Raw genomic sequence first — 18,186 nt, 5'->3', positions numbered from 1 at the left:
GAGACAGAAAGGAGAGAAAAATATTTTTAAAAAAGTGTGCATGTGTGTTGGGGGGTTAAAACAAGGAATAAGTGTGCAGTTATCTCCTGCCCCAGGTTCAGGTGATTGGATGAGTAATGAGTTCGGAGACATGTTTACTAGTAAGGTAAGGTACATATATTATTCTACTTTTAATATACAGTAACAGCATATTTTCCTGATAAATTTGAAATAGTCAAGTCCAGGAAACTGGCATGGAGTGATGGTTGGGGTAAGTGTTGGGGAAGGTGTGTCACCTGAGAGTACCCACCAAAATGGCCTAAACTGGGCCCTTCAATTGATAAGACTAGCCCTGGCACCAACTCTTCTAACTCTGAAGATATAGCTAATGTACATGCTGACAAATTTAGTTACAGCTTCTCTCCATTCAAACTTCCCTGCTTTTCTCCTTACAATTCTGCACCCTGCCTCCTCCTGAAATTACCTCTGAACATGTCCTAAATGCACTCTCTAGACCCAAAACAATATCGCTGTTGGTTCCGGCAATGTACGTGAATGTCTCCTAGTCAGTACCAAAGACAAATTTCCTTGTAAACTTATTCAGTCTTATCTTCTCTGCTGAATACATATCTGAAGGGCATCCATATTGATTCCCCTACATAAAATTGTGCTTACAGTGGCCTTACCAATGACTTTGGGAACTACAATCCAATTATTCACCACAGCATTATTTTGTTAATGTAATGGAATATATAATCAATGGAGTTACAAATAAAGACAATGGAATGTATAATCAGTGGAGTTACAAATAAAGACAAAGACAGCCTACAATTCCTCAACCTGTAACAATATACCTTCTGAAAAGTAGATTCTGTCTAGGAAATATGAAGGCATACCTCTCAACCTCTTAGAGCAAGAAATCTAGACAAAGCCACAAATAATGGGGGGCAAAGGCCCAAAAATAGGGACACTTTTAAAATATTGCTCTTACAAATTTGCAAAGTAGATAGAATAACATATTTTACATTAGCATGAATTTTCTGAAGGATATGATGTCTGAAAGTCAAATGTCTGCCATTATTTTCTGACTTCAGTCCTGACTGATTTGCTGATGATTTGCCAGAAAAATACAGTTTTATGAGAAGCAGACCACAAATATGAGGCAAAAATATAGACATTCTGCAAAAATCTGGACAGTTGAGAGGTATGTCTGAATGACATTTTTGAGAAGATAATTGAAGCATTGCATGAAGGGAGAAGGTATGACTGCAATCACTGCATATCTGAAGCTGGCTAAGAACTTCCACGTTATCTCACATTATAGTATTATTGATAAGCCCACTTGCTTAAATGTCAGCTCCTATGCAATTCACTGGATAACGTTTTGGCTCCCACTCAGAGCTTGTACAATCAGAGCTGGCATTATACTCTCTTCTTAAATGCCAATCACCATTAGTATCCCACAGGTTCCCATATTATGTCCACTCCTCTTTGGTATATCCATTGCTAATGTCCAACTGGAAATCAAGGGCATCTAGCTTAAAAAGTTTTTAGATGACAGTAAACTCAGTCTGGTTATTACTTCCAGATTTTTCAGAAGTGGGACTTTTCCATACCAGTTCCTGATGTTAAGATCATACACTCAAACTGAACACATTAAAATACAATATTGTACTTTTGTATCTTTTAAGTTTGAACACCTCTGCACCCACTATATGCAGGGTATCCTTATCCATCAAATCTGACACTGTTGTTAAAGACTTAGGCTCATTTGTGAACAATGAAGTCTCCCTTGATCACCAGGTAGCAACATTGTTTAGTAATACTTTACTCTAGTTTGACAGATTACTAAAGCTATACACTTCATTTCCAAAGGAGTTATTGTCCCTCTTCTCCTCCCTAACCTGACAAATAATCTTCAGTGTTCACAGAACAGTGTTGGACCTTAAAAGAGATCATTAAAGGTCTTGCTCCAGCTAAGTAAAGACCAATATCCACATTCTCCACACCATTTATCTGATTTTCTTTTATAAACGTCTAAGTTATTAAGCATTATAATTTCTAAAGGCAAAAAGTTCCATCTTATACTTGGTTTAAGATGAATATAATAGTTTACAATTGTGTTTGCGTGTTCCTATTTTTTTTTTTACCATAAGTGATTTATTTCTCATATTTAACTCACTATGCATAATATTAGTCCCTATTACATTATATAATCATAGATTTTAAAGCATTTAGATAGCCAAGTGAAATTTCCACTTAATTGTCAATAAAAAAGAAACAGAAAATAGATTAAGCCTTAATCTAGTTTCATAAGGCGCACCTGATAATGCTGTTATTTTTCTTGTAAATAACCTTTAAACCTATTCTAATATAGAAACATCAGATCTGGGAAAGACACAAAAACTTGACCCATATTCAATAATAGGTCTAATAATTGTTTTATGAATGGGGATCATGACTACCTCTTCTCTACAGATAACTGTTCAATAGGGATCTTACTAATCAATATGTATTGCTTAGTACCTTATTTATCTGATCCCCAAACTTTAGTTGCTTATCCACTATAATTCCTAAAAGATAATAAGACAAACTTTCCTTAATAACAGTACTACCAAGATAGTACAAATTTTGCTTTCGTATATGCAGCACATTACACTGTCTTCAGAACATGACCCATTCAAACATTTTACGTAGCTCAAGAACCATCAAAGAGTATGGACTAAGAACATCTTGGGTATGAGTTCCTTAAGCTGCAGGGAGCATCTAAACTCTCTGTCACTGTATTGTTTCCTGCAGACACTTACATTATTACCTCTATTTTACTTATAATAAAAGACTCACTCCTGTTAGACCTGTTACTTATTCAAAAATCTGGAAGTACTGCTTATACTTGTTTTAAGGATTTAAATCTGCCTTGAAATGGTAACAGAACCTCTTGATGGAATATGTATCTCCCCAAAAGGATCCCCTACTTATGGAATAACCTCCTATGATTCCCAACTCTCTTAAAGTGAACCTTGACAAGTGGATGAGAATTTGTAAATTCACTCTAGGACTCTACTCATAGGCATTTATAGATTGGAAGCAACCAGTGGGAATTGCTACATAAACGCTCCTAAAGGTCATAGATACTCTTAAAGTTTTAGCACAATTTTGAATTTGTGCCAAAATTGGCATCTTCCTAAAGCAATGGTTGATAGGCTGTTGATATGTTTGAGTACATGCATGCATATGTGTATGTGTGTTGGGGGTGCTGCTTTAAATCCAAGTTTATGAATCTATTCATAACAAGGCTCAGAACTGACTAGAACGTATGGCAGTATTAGACCTGCTTTAGCTCAGGAGGAGTTAGGATCTTATATTTCATTTGCAATCACTTCCAGAACATGTTATGCTCAAATGACTAAGTGATTTAAGCACTGTTTTGCAACTGACACCGAATGTTTCTTTTATAATGAGCACAATAGATTTCTTCCCCATTTCTCATCATACTTTGTCATTATGCATATAAGTTTCCCCTTGTAACTTAACTTGAGCAACCCTTCCCAGAAATTGTCAGAAATGTTAGACTGCTCATGTAGATGTCATTCTTAAGTCATTACAGAGACAGTCCCCGAGATTCATGAAACTTGCGCCATGCAGCGGAGTAGCTTCGTCAATCTAACGCTAAATATGTCTGTTGAGCAATTCAGGTAAGAGCTGTTCCATGTGCACTACCAGTGTATGCCAGAGCTGCGCAGCTCACAGCACTTGTATGCTAATTACCCCATGTACAGCAGTGTAGCATGCAAATGAAAGTATATAGTGATTCACGAAGTGGTGCAGGCGTAGAATAAGCATGCAGAAATGTAAACCAAAAAACGGTTTACATTTTTTCAAACAGAACATCGGAGCCATGAAAGTGGACCAAACTTACATTTTACAATGTTAACATATGCCAATGACTAAATATACAGCCAATGGCATAAAAAACATGCACAATACATAAAAAATAACATTTAATGTCATGGCCACACTAACGCAAAGTACAACCGCAGTGCATGGGTGCGCACATGGGAACACAAGGAAAATATATTTAGATGTCATAAAACTGCAATGTAACACAAATCATGATTTCGCCATAATAGTCAATGGTATGCATGCTACACCACAACCAAGGAGCAAGGGTTGCTAAGGGTCTGTGACAGTGTTCTGTGCAGTAACTAGGAATTAGTAGTCAATGCCATGCAAATGAGTCAAGTAATACTGAATTGCAAACATCCCACCGGTGTAAGGATGTACCACACAGTGCAACGGTACAACACCGAGGAGTGGCCTGGAGGTAAACATGACATCATGAGAGGTGTGTGCCGCTGTAGCTGTAAGCACATTGGAGCATTGGTAATCCGGGTTGTTGTTTCTAAGCAAAGCCACAAGATAGGGGTGTGTACCTAGCCATAGCTATGCTTAGCTGAGAGCACACAAGGTGAACGAAAGTGCATGTGAATGTGGATGAAAATGCGCTCAAAGGCAGGAAACCGGGCAAGTGCGGCGTGCAACTTAGGTGAAACAGGAAGGTTACGGGAAGACAATAAGGAAATACTGCAGCATGTTAATTGAAGTACAAATGAGTAATTAACACATAAAAACTCATAGTAGGCCATAGACAACAGCTAACAAGGATGCTAGCAGCTACCTGCAGAACAGGAAAGGGGAGGTGCCATACAGCAAAGAAAAGAGAACTGTCAAAGCAGAACAAAGCAAACTTGCTGTAGATAAACTACATAACACATTTCCCAACACAATCCTGGGTTGTGGAAGCACAAAACAAGAAATGTGGCAGCTGGATGCATGCCTGACAATGGGAGGTGAATCTGGTTGAAAATAGAAGTAAAGGGCAATAGATGAATCATGGCAGACAAGCGTAAGTCAATACCAGAGGCCCCACAATAGCAGTACCTGCTGTAAAACCAATAATTAAGATACCCTGCAGCTGGAATAGCACTAACACACCCAATTACACCAGCATCATCCATTGCACAATAGTATAAGTTGTGAAAGCCCCACACACACACACTTGTGTATTCCCAGCTCTCTGCACCATTGGTGTATACAGACGGGGAACTTTTATTATGTATATGTTAGGGGCTGCCATAGCTTTGATTCACCAGCATGTGTTGGAGGAGACTGACGGTGGTGTGGAGGATGATGCTGACAGCCATCTCAGGCACCAGAGGAGGAGATGAGTGTTCAGACCCAGGGTAACCTACCAGGGGCTACATGATCTGGAGATAGTAGAGCGTTACAGGGTGGACAGGGACATCATACAGCAACTTGTTGAGCTGTGCCGGCCATGCCTCAGAGCCAGAAGTAACAGAGGGGAACCCATCCCAGTGGACATGAAGGTATGTGTAAGCTTGAGAATACTAGCCATGGGTACCTTTCAAAGGTCAACTGGGGATATCATGGGGATCTCACAGGCATCAGCATCCAGGGTACTCCACCAGTTCCTGGATGCCATGTTACCACATGCCAATGAGCACATACACTTCCCCCGAATGCAGGAGGAATTGGCCAGCAATATGTGTCTTCTCCACCATGTAGCGGACTACCCGGAGGTACTGGGTGAATTAGACTGCACACACATACACATCAAGTCATCACCCGGTGAGCATGGTAGGCGCTACATAAATCAGAAGGGATTCCCCTCCATCAACTGCAAGGTTGTGTGCAATGCCCAGGTCATTATCATGGATGTTTGTGCCGGCAGTCCTAGAAGCTATCACGACTCCTACATCTGGTATGCCTCACAGCTGTATCAGGTATTTGCCAGGGGGGACATCCCATATGGCCACCTGGTGGGGGATGCTGGCTATGCACTGGATCCGTGGATGATGACACCCATCAGAAATGCACACACAGCCATGCAAGAATGCCATAATGAGGCACACGCAGAAACCAAAATCATCATAAAGCACATGCTTGGGATGCTGAAATCAGAGTTTCATTGCTTGGACATAACTGTTGGAGCCTTGCAGTACTCTCCAGGAATGTGTGCCCACATATTTATAGTATGTGCCATGCTACACAATATGATCCTGCAGAAACAGCTGAAGCAGGAACAGAATGGTGAAGGCCCTCACAGCCTGCCACCATTGCCAAAAGACCCACAGGCACAGGGTGGCTCAGACCACGAACACCCTGTGCTAGCCCCAGTAGGCAGATGGAGGCATGCCCAGTATGCCCATGCCTTGGCAAAGACGGAACATATAGCACACACACTGACAGTGCAGGCACTCATGGACTGACACCCTTCTCCACCTGCACACACTAAACATGGATGGCACACACACACGACCACCTGTAAATTGTCATGTATAGGTGGTCTACTGTGTGCATCCTACATAGGCAGCCCTCAACTATTATACACACAACCCCCATTGGCACAAGGTAAGTCAAAACCTGAACAGTATATTACGCTATCGGCATATGTCCATACTGCATGTACAGGTTCCTAGATACATAGGTAGGTACATGGCCAACCACGGAGGCCACTCATAATCATAGGCAAAACGTGTCTGCTGTCGCCACCCCATCAATCAACTAACTGTCCCTCTGTAGAGCAGAACCACTTGCGGGATCCCTGGGCTGTAACTACTGTTCACCACCCACTGTGCAAGGATTCCCCAGAGTGTTAATGAGGGGTTTTGTATAATGTAATCAGGGATGTGTTTCCAAATAATGGGGAGTATCCCTGACAGGAATCTTCACAGATGTGTACATGTTACATAGTATACCTTAAACACAGCTTGCATATATAGGTAGTTCTCCACAGAATAATAAACATGTGGAACACACAACCGCTGATATGTGCGTTCATCACCCTTGCACTACGAGTGCCTGCTCTGAGAGGTAAGATATCATTGCCAGGATTAGAACATGCAACCATGTACACATTCATCACAATAACATACCACTAAGCTACCTGAGATGTACCAATGTACCAATGGCAGTCGGATATATTGACAGGATAAAACACAAAAGGTAGGAATATGTTGAAATAGGACAAACCGGCATGGACACAATGAAAGGTGTATGTTATTTATATATATATATATATATATATATATATATATATATATATATATATATATATACACACACATATATATATATATATATATATATATATATAGAGAGAGAGAGAGAGAGAGAGAGAGAGAGAGATATGTCTATATATGGGGATATACATATATATGTAGATATATAGATAGGTTAACAACATCTACATAACCATGGAGGTACATATAAATGGGATACCTACTACATATTGACTGCTTTACCTACCGACGCATGTTATCCTGAGGCTTAAGGTCCAAAAGAACACAGTACCGAAACACCAGATGCATGAGGTGTAATCTCACGATGTTAATGGACAGTTAGTCAGTGCTTCTGGTGTTACGGTTTGGGTAGGCAACTGTGTGTACATGTGTTTCTTAGGGCTGTAGTATGTGTAAGTGTGTGTTCTGTGTGTGGTGTGTGTTGTTGGGGGACTGTAATGTGTGGTTGTGGGTTAGCTTTGTGTGTCTGTTTGCGCAACCTAGGATGTAGAATATTAAAGTAGTGGGTGGTGTGTGGGGCGCAGACACCTACATGGGGTGTGTAGGAGGGCTTGGCCACCTACTCATATGTAGTGTAGGATGGTTTGTTTGGATGTGTTGGGTAGCAGTGTATCTGTGTGTGCATGTGTGTGTTCCATGTTCGTGTTACCTTCGTGAGTTACTGTCGATTTTGGTAATGTGGGGTATTGGAGTCTTTTCCAGGGACTCTGTGCATCAGAACACTGTGGTTTCAGAATTCCATAGGTCTCCCTTATACAGCGGATGAAGTGTTCACATATGTGTATATCATAGACCATAGCAATCACACATTCTGCCACTACCAACTTTTATGAACAAAGGATATGGAGAGTATATGCCTATACACCATTACAAATATGTGCTATGGACATGAGCCAATGATAGTGTTACCACCTGTTCCACTTTGCGAGGGACACTCCCTCTTTTGGCGGTTGTGTCCCGACCAAATATATTAAATATGGCAAATGTCCAGGGATTGTAGGACATAATTATGTCCCATATGTACTGTAATAGTTGCATACAATAGTTATTTCTGTATCTAAAGTACTAAATGGAACAGGAAACAGGACAAGCTACTAAACTGCTACTAGAATAAGCTTATAATTAGGCAAGAAAGGAAAGTTCTATCCATTGTACTGACCATGGGTTAGTGTTGGCCTGTAAAATCAGATGTGTGTCCCGAGAAGTACCCACTATGGACATATGAAAAGGTGGCAACCCTAGCCAAAGAGGGTCAGTCACCAACACAATTATGATGACTGCAAATACCTATGACAGAAATACACAGCTATCATGTAGCAACATGTTATTACATTCAGATGTATTATCGAAGGGATTCAAGGACTAACATCACCTGCATGCTATACAAGAACCACATAACAGTGCCTTAACGAATCAGCCTGCAAATACCATTGTACTAGTCCACAAAAGGATAGGTGTTCAAATAGGGAAGGAACCCTCACACATAGCGATTATGTATAAAAGCAGTTCCTACACACCTGCATTTGCTATGCACACCCACCAACATCACCCCCACACCCAAACATATTACAGTACAAACTGTAATAACATCACAAATCATTCACACACGGTATGACATCCGCAGAAGCCTTAACATACCTTGTCAGAGACACACTAACATGGCCCTAAGTGAAATAGCGGCTGTTATACAATGGAACAGCTGCTGATGTAATGGGGTTTGTTTGCACTAATCCTGTTTCATAGGGTTGTGCGTACACCAGGATGTGTTAGCAATTAGTGAGTAACAGCACAGTATGCTACACTTGTACATCAAATCAAGGATGTCTGGTGAGCGCACTGTACACCACATAACAATTCATGCATAGCCATACGACTTTGAGCTGGCCAAACATCTGCAGAAGTATCAGGTACGAACAAACCCTGCATAAGTTGCACTGTTCTGAAATATAACAGCTGTACTCACATGTAGAACTAAATCATCTAGCCATTACACACAGTCCGCGGGAGTCATGAAGCTAATATATCTCTGTGTGTCTCCATACAGTCGTTGAAATATATTGCAATAACACATCTAGGCCATTTCCCTCGAAAGTAAGGAAAACTGACAACCCCTAAAAGGAGTACTCACTTATTCACCACTGTTGCCATGGTATCAGCTAATGGAGTAGCTGCACAGCTGATGTGCATCCAATTAACTACTTTGGAACAGCAATTGGTGGACAGGATACCACGTTATCGATATGTAACTAGAAAAGGATGTGTCATCACACATTCAAACCATCCGTATATACCAGCGGAACATTACAAATAACATCGAAACACAAACCAAAAAGGACTGAATTAACTGTTAACGATATGTCGGGTTACTAATAAGGTATGTAGAACAGTCAGTATGTCTGTGTATGTAGTACTATTCTGTAGTATTTAAAGTGCATGCAATCCATATAGTGGGAACAGTTATCTTGTAGTGATATATTGTCGAGCATAGTCACGCCTGTAGTATTTGTGTGTACTGCTGTAGGTCACAAGGCAAACATCGCATGCACCACAAGGTATGCTATATAAGGGCTTTGAACAGAAATACTACTCACCAGCCGATGTCAGTGGCAGGGTTGGTCCAACAAGTATGTGCTATAACAGGGGATAGTATATGTTGATATATTGTAACTGTAGCCATATGTTTGGGTGGAATACAGAGAATAACATGTGAAAGGTTGGACCACTGTGCAAGTATGTTTTGCATTGTGGGATATTGTGCCAATAACTGTGTAATGTACAGTATTGTAGGCAGATATGTATTACAAGCTACATAGCATTACTGTAATGGTAGGCAAACATTAGTTATGTCAATCGGCATTTACAATACACAGTAACAGGATACATATGTCTTTTAGTGAGCCAACAGTTTATCAGCATGATAGCAAAGTAAAATGGAAGAGCTATTTAACTATCCATGCACATAAGACATGTAATATGTGCAAAGGTAGGTACTAGGCTGTCTTACCAAGGGTATCTGTAAGCCAAGCTAGTGTGTGTTGTCTTTCGCTACCCCCATAGGTTGGTTCCCTGTGCCTCTGAATGGCAGAGCCAATAGTTCCCTGTGCCTCTGTCCAGCACAGCCACTGCAGTGATCCCTGGGTACATCCACACGACAATGTTTCCCTTGAAGAGTGCTCATGAGGGGCCCTGCCTGATTTACATTGGAATCACGTTCCAAAGCATAGGGAGTGTCCGGGTCAGGAATCTATCCATTCAGCACGTCCTACTCATCGTTGTGATTAGGTGTATATCCCTAGAGCATGTGGCTCTCAGAGACTTCTGTTTAGGTGGAGCATATCCAGCAATACAGGGTTGGACATGGGCCTTGTATGTCAGGCAGAGATCACCTGTGAGTATGCGGCATGTAACTGAGTACAGCTGGAGTTTCATAGGTTGGGCTGCATAGGTCATCTGTTTGAGGTCAGTAATCCTCTTGGTGTGGTACTGGTGTGGTCTTCCAAGCTGTTGTAGTTGTCTTGTTAGGTATATCCCAAATGGGGTGTTGTATCCTTTAATGGGTCTGATATGACATGTGTAGAGTCACAATGGCCCCTCTGATCTGGATGCAAACCCATTAGAGATTAGGGGGTCATGTAGAAGGATATTCTAACCACCTTGTCATTATGGGCATCGAAGGAGAGATTGCTATCTACTGGTTTTTCTGGATCCTGTAATACCTTTTTTGTATGTAGGGGACTAGCACCTATGTGGTAGTCTGCTGGTAATTACTTATATCCAAAGGGGATGACTATGCACTTTTAGGCATTCAGCTTGACGCCATGATATTAACACCAGGTATCTGTCTCAGTGTGACCCTTCCAGAGGGTGTCTGTAACAGCTGGGGAAACAATTATGTCCCCTAGTTTGTAGTCGTCTGCAAACCTTTTCAGCCAAAGCCCTCCCGTGCTTGTCTGTAAGTCAGAGAAGTATATACCGAACATGAGGGGTCCTAGGACTGAGCCCTGGGGGACAGAAGTTGTAACTGGTATACAGTCGGACCTAGGGTATGCAACTCCTACTGTGTGTGTACTCTCCATGAGCCACTTTGCAAACCATCATATGATGTAGGGGTTAATGTTCGGGCAGATGGGTATGTTGATAATACCAGAAGGAGGAATGGTGTTGAAAGCCTATGAGAGATCTAGGTAGGCTTTGTGGACCTCCTCACCCTCATCTAATGCCCTGGTAACTGTCTCTAAGAAGCCCACCAGGTTTAGGAGGCATGGTCTGGCCTTAACAATGCCAAACAGGGAGGGGTCAAAGGTTGGGAGGTACCCAATGTCTCTGACAGTGATCCATGATGTGCACCATAGCCTTGCAGACCAGGCTAGTCAGGCCTATAGGGAAATAGGTCCCATGGTCCATTGTGGTGCCACCTTTGTGGAGTGGGATAACTGTTGCTGTGCGCCATTCAGAGGGCACTATGCCTGATGTGAGGCTATTATTGAACATGGTGCATATTTGAGGAGACAGTACGATCAGAAGTTCATGTAAAATGCAGCCTGGGATGTTGTCCAGTCCCATGGATGCTGTGATATTGCCTTCAGAGTGTGTAGTTTTGAGAGTGATCTGCCAGGATGTTGCCAATATCCATTGTTTCTGTAATGTTCGTGCCTTTGTGCTGTAACTCAGAGCAGATCTGGTTGTTGACATTGAGGCTCTGTGGTTGTTGTTGGTATTAGTTACATTAAAGTTTTCCTAGCTAGCTTTGGATGATCGTATAAGGGATTTCACCTTCTTACTGAGGCTGGCCAGGGATCTCCTCCACGCATGGTATTGTACTCTCGTTTGCAACAGTGTCTTCCTCCTGTAGTACAATATGTTTATGGCAGGCGACCACCAGATTGGTTTAGTTAATTATGAGTATAGCATCCTAGTTCTGTTTGGGATAGCACAAGCCATGATCTCCTGTAAGTGCTTATATAGTGCATTTCTGTACGATTCAGCAGTTGAAACAGTACTATCCATCTGCATTGGTGTCATGACGTCCACCACGTCTGCCTTAAGAAGCATATAGCTGGCTTTGTAGACATATTATACTGTGGTTTGCTTAATGGGGAATAGGTGCGGGATGTCGATATCAATGCTGTTCAGCACATGGTCTGATTGGACCAACGAGGAGTTGGCTTCACGTGTGGAGCACCAGTCACTCATGTTGGTAATGACTAGGTCTAGGATATTGTTGCCCCTGGTGGGTGTGTGGATATGTTGAGTCAGGGCATTGGTGTTTATGAATTCCAGAAACCGTTGAGCTAATGTGTTGGTACACGAGTATTTTTCCCAGTTAATGGTGGGGTAGGTACAGTGAGGCTTATGTGATGAGTGTGGTGTTGTGCGATTGTGTATTTTCTCCACATGACAGTCAGGCTCAGCCTTGGTTGGAGAGACCTTTACCTCCAGTTTGGCTAGACGAGTGCATCTCCCACTGGTTGTAGTGTTGGGTGGTAGGCAGAGAGGCTTGTCTGTGTACATGAGGCAATGTGTACATTGCCTCAAGATGTCCAGATTCATCAGATGGACAGGTGAGAACACCAGCAGTTGACTCTTAGACATGCCTGAATATAGAACTACATTCACCTAGATAAGTGAGAAAAGTGAGTACAACAGCTACATTACTCTACGCAAGTGAGAAAAGTATGTACAAAACCTGTTCACCCTTACCTGTAGGTGATGTGGAAGATTGAGTGCTATAGTAATCATTAGCTTATGTACTGTTTACAAGTCCTGAACAAGTGCTTAGCATGAATAAGCAATCCAGATAGGGTATTTGATAATATAAAAACACGGCCCCCTCCCCCCAACAGGTACACAAGCATATATCCCAGTACACCACAGGGCCCCTGCACCCACAACTATGCAGGTACAAGCTGCACTCAGTCTGCATGTGACCTGCCCACATCACAGGTTGTATCATACACATATGGCAAAACAAGATGCTCTCCATGTACACATCATGTAAAACATAGCTCCATGTCAGGTTGTGTACACACTGAATGGTGCACACCAACAGGTATCACAACCCAACAAAGGGGGAGACACCACTGATAATGGGAAGTACTGCACTACTACCCTGCTGAGTCAGGTCTGGAAGGCCATGAACCTTGATCACTTAAGTGATGTCAGCAGTACAGATGTAGATGACAGTATGGTTGATGTCACACTGCATATCATAACCTTGCCAGGTCATAGGACATCATCACCCATGCTGTGTATCACCTACACTCGGTATACTAGATGTACATTCCTATGTCACAGGAGTGTTTAGCAATAGGACTGCTGGCAGAAACAACACTACCGAAGATGTCTGAATAATACGTGATCATCACACCAGTGGCAGCTACAGTATGTCAGGGTTAATGAATTCTATTCCCCCTCATTGTAGTCATACCTCGCAGACAAACAGAAGGCATCTGTCTATTGAAGTATGCGAATGACTATGACCTAGGAGCAATAGCTGACTTGCATTATTTATTTATATATTTATTTATTTTATTTTATTTTACATTTGTTAACCGGGAAATTCCGACTGGACCAGGTCCATTTTCAGTGGAGGCCCGGGGAGAAATGCTCCAACATCAAGTTATACAAATACAGTACATCCAGCATAATACACAAAACAGGTTACATCATGTATGCTGAGCATAGTAATATAACAAGAATTAATAAAAACACTCCAGGTAGAAGATATAGAACATGGGTAAAAAGACAATGTCAGTCATACTTTGGTAAGAAAAGGAAATATATCAAGTATGATTCTACAGTTAAAAGTACCCTTTCATTGTTACCCCTATGTTAATAACCCTGTACCCATGAACTACCACCTAGGCAGCGGTCATCATAATGGACATTTGTGTGTGTAAGGGATGCAGCTGGGCAGTTGTCCTTCCTGTGACAGCTATGTCACCACACCCGTCAGGGAGTCATATGTGGCAACCCTAATAACAATAGGGTGCCATTCATGAATATAGGGATCATTGTCCAGCCATACAGACCACTCAAGTAACCCATATCAGACCACATATTTCCTTTAAGGGGTATTGGCCATGTGCAGAAGGCCTACACCAGCCTTCCCATTCCCCATCTCCACTATGTAGGATGATGCGTACCCTGAATAAATCCATGTCCAAACCAATGATGTCGGACATGCTACACTTACTCATCCTGATCTCGAACACATACTTCATGGACATCCACCTACCACATGCTGGACAGATCCTTGTCCCATACACTTGACATAGTCCTGCCATACTATGCATTCCTGTCCATCAAAGCTGCACATCTCTCCCCTTTCAGACATTGTGTGATGACCGCATGGTAATGCATGGTATATGTATCATTAACCCTGTGGATCAGTAATGTGGCACTGCTCCACCTGGCCCCACAGACCCGCCTATTGGCTACTGCCAGGTAACCTTTCATCCTAGATGCATACATGGCCCATGGCATATAGCCCACTAGTTGACTTTGACTGTACATGCCATAGTTGATATCCATCCCTGCAAATACCATCTGGCTAGCCAGTGTCCCATGTGTATCACATGTGCAACACAGGTGATACATGGCAGGATGTTGAATCACTGTACAGTGCCATGTAGATGTATATGGCAGAACACATAGATGTAAAACCTTATATGAGCATGTCTGCAGGGTCACAGGTCATGTCTGTTAAGGCAGTGTAAGTCCTTATATGTGACATACACACTGCATCAAGGTTGGCTGCATTAAAGTGGACACATCCAGCCATGTGCTGATAGGTAGGAACACCAGTACAGGCAAACAGACATGCCCACATCAAGACATCAACCACATGGAGTATGAGCAATGTAATCAGGTGATACACACACACACACACATATATGGTGATAATATCCACTCAACATTGAGTGTCACATGTGTGCGACACAAACCTGTCAGTGTCATCTAGGTTAAATACAACTATTTAAACTGAAGTAATGTGATACACATGTAAGTTCAGCTGTAGCTCTGTATGTCTCTGAGGTACTGTGACCTGTCTCCATCATTATGTCTTCCAGGTATGCCGCGTGCAAGGTTTCCCCCTTTTACATGCTTGGAGGATAAGGCCCTCATCCCATACTTACTCGATAATCACAACATCCTGTTTAGCCATGTGTAACAGGATGCACAGCAGTTCGATGCCCTGTGGATGGAACTTCGCAGGAGGGTTAATGATGTGGGTGGCCACAACCGCACATACCAGCAGGTATGCAGACACTGTACAGACCTCATTAGATGAGCAAAACAGCGTGCAAATGCAATTTCCAGGGAACAAGGTGTAATAGGTGGTGGACCACCAACCCAGCCCCTACTCATACGTTCCGAGGAGCTACAGGCCAACCTGGGGTCACCTGCAGAACCACATCCACAAGCCTTAGCCGATATTGTGGAGGTGGGTGTCTCTCAACCACTGAGCCTGGAGTTGCCTGGTAAGTCAGTACTGCACCTATAACAACTATAATCCATATAGCTGTATGTGTCACTGTACAATATGTAATGTAACATCATATGCAAGGCATGTATACACACATGCCGCATACTATAGTATGCTACTCTGTGTATGCAAACATGTGCATACACCATAGTATAGTCTAATGTACTGGTGTATGTGTTATGCACATTGCTCCCTGTAGCCTTTATACAGGGGTGGATTATGCTCATACTCCTGTGTTACTCCTATTTAGGTACCTCTGGCATTCCGCGGTGACAGCAGCCCGTTGCAGATGAGAGTGTTATTATTTATCAGGAACTGTAATGCACAAATCTATCTGCCACATGGCCATTTACAACATGTATGCATAATGTATGGTCCTGTCACAATATACAGGTCGGACTTGCAATGCATCACAATGACTATCCATGTGCCACACTTGCAAACTATGTGAATCATTTCACCTACATGAATCCTCACAAACTTTATTGCCAGATGTGTTGACAGCTGTGCATACAATGGTGGAGGTGCTGTTAACATTAGGAACATACAACAGATCTGATCTACACATATGGTGAAATACAAACAGTACTACACAGTGGGCTGGAGTATGGCCAGCACACAGGTTTCACCGGTGTGGAGCATAGCCCTGCTATGAATGTCACACAATGTGATGTGCTATCTTGACATGTCCATGACATCTATTGGCCTGGCTGCTACACTGCCTACCTAATCTGAAAACATATCCCACATACCACCCTTTATCTGTATAACCCTGTTGTCAGTGGAGCATATATGTCATATGGGACAACACAGACATGTGAAATAGATGCACATCACTATAATTTGGACAACACATGTACACACATGGCCATGGAGAATGGCCAGAGACATGGAGCAACACACACACTAGAAGGGTTGTGCTTGTGTGTACACCCTGTCATACAATGGCTACACATGGTTTGGCCATGGCCTTTATATAATGGTCATAATGTAGATGTGGAATGCTAGACATCCTACAGGTCTGTGCACATCTTGTGTAGGCATGACATCATTCCACCACATAGGATGTGTTGAACATCTTGAGGGTGTTGCAACATGACAGCAGTTACCTCTACAATATCCACATCAGGCCACAGATACAGTACATTACTGTTGCTGGTGATGGACATAAATGCCATACTAGCTCCTCGTGTGTGTGTGTGTGTGTGTGTGTGTGTGTGTGTGTGTGTGTGTGTGTGTGTGTGTGTGTGTGTGTGTGTGGTACACATATCATGTGGGACATGGTGTACCGACGTGTTCGCCATGTCTGCCCATAGTTGCCAGGCTGCAGCAATATGGTTGCAGATGTGCAGGGTTGCCATCCATATACCCATCAGTGACCTGTGTCACAACTTCCACATCATAGTTTAGTGTGTTTACACCTCAGTGATGTGGGTCACATTCTACAGTATATATGTATTGTATCTGAACACAGTCATAGCTATGAACCCTGTCTGTAACTCACACTGTATAGAACTAGAGACTCCTCATGATTCCCTGCAATGGCCATGCACATCAGCTAAATTTGCAGTATATCTGTTGGGTGGACAGACAACACTGAATTGGTACACCATTGCCCACTGTATATTCGACAGGACACCATTATGTTAAACATGTATGCATGTCATTGCACACGTCAGCAGATCACATGTCATACTACATGTGATTATTAAGGTCATATGCCACACATCAGGCAGGTGTACTGTTAACCTGTGCTGGTCCACATGGTGTAACACAGGGATGTATGCTAACCACTACTATGATTGTGTAATTTGCATGCTGTCTGCTATCACACATGCATGCTGTGTGCAACCTAGGGATGTATGATAACTACCACTATTATTGTCTGCGCTGCATGCCATCTGCCGTATCACATGCATTTTGCATGCCTTCAGTCATATCACATGTGTGTGTGTGTATCTATTGTATAGAATGTAATGTACAGTTCTTGTCTGCCCTCACAGGTGATGTAGGTGCATTGCCTTCCTGCGGTACATCAGATGTTAGTCTCCCCACAGACTCTAGCAGTGATGATGAATGTATGATTGGGTCACAGGCAGAGTTTTCAGGGGCTGAAATTATGCCATTGGTTGCCATTCCAACTATATCTACATCATCCCCGCACACAGATCCCATACCTGCACATACCCCATCACCAGTGGCCATAGAGCAAGGACAGTTGGCGCATGGTAGCTTGAAACAGGAATGTGTGGGGGCTATGGAAGGTGTGCCTGCACACCATGGTGTCAGCCAAACTACTGGTGATGCCTCACACAGGCACTTGGCCAGCGCTGCTCATAGGAGGACCTCTGTCCAACATGCTCCTGCATGACAGAGCACAGCAGCTGGTGTCACCAGACTTATGTTTCAGGTTGCAATAGAGGCACAGGCACGTGCTGAATGGCACAACAGAGAAGATCAGAGGCTACAGACGGCTGCTGTCCGTTCTTTAAACAACAGCATCCAGGCAATGGTAAATGCTCAATAGCAGATTGCTGATGCTTTGGATAGACGGTTAGGTGACATGGTTGGAGTCCTTGACTGTGGCATGACAATTCGCAAGCATGAGCTGTCTGT

The sequence above is a fragment of the Protopterus annectens genome, chromosome 8.part0, assembly GCF_019279795.1.
Source record: "Protopterus annectens isolate FY-2018-M chromosome 8.part0, PAN1.0, whole genome shotgun sequence".
NCBI classification, from domain to species: Eukaryota; Metazoa; Chordata; order Ceratodontiformes; family Protopteridae; genus Protopterus; species Protopterus annectens.
This window is presented reverse-complemented; position numbering follows the sequence as displayed.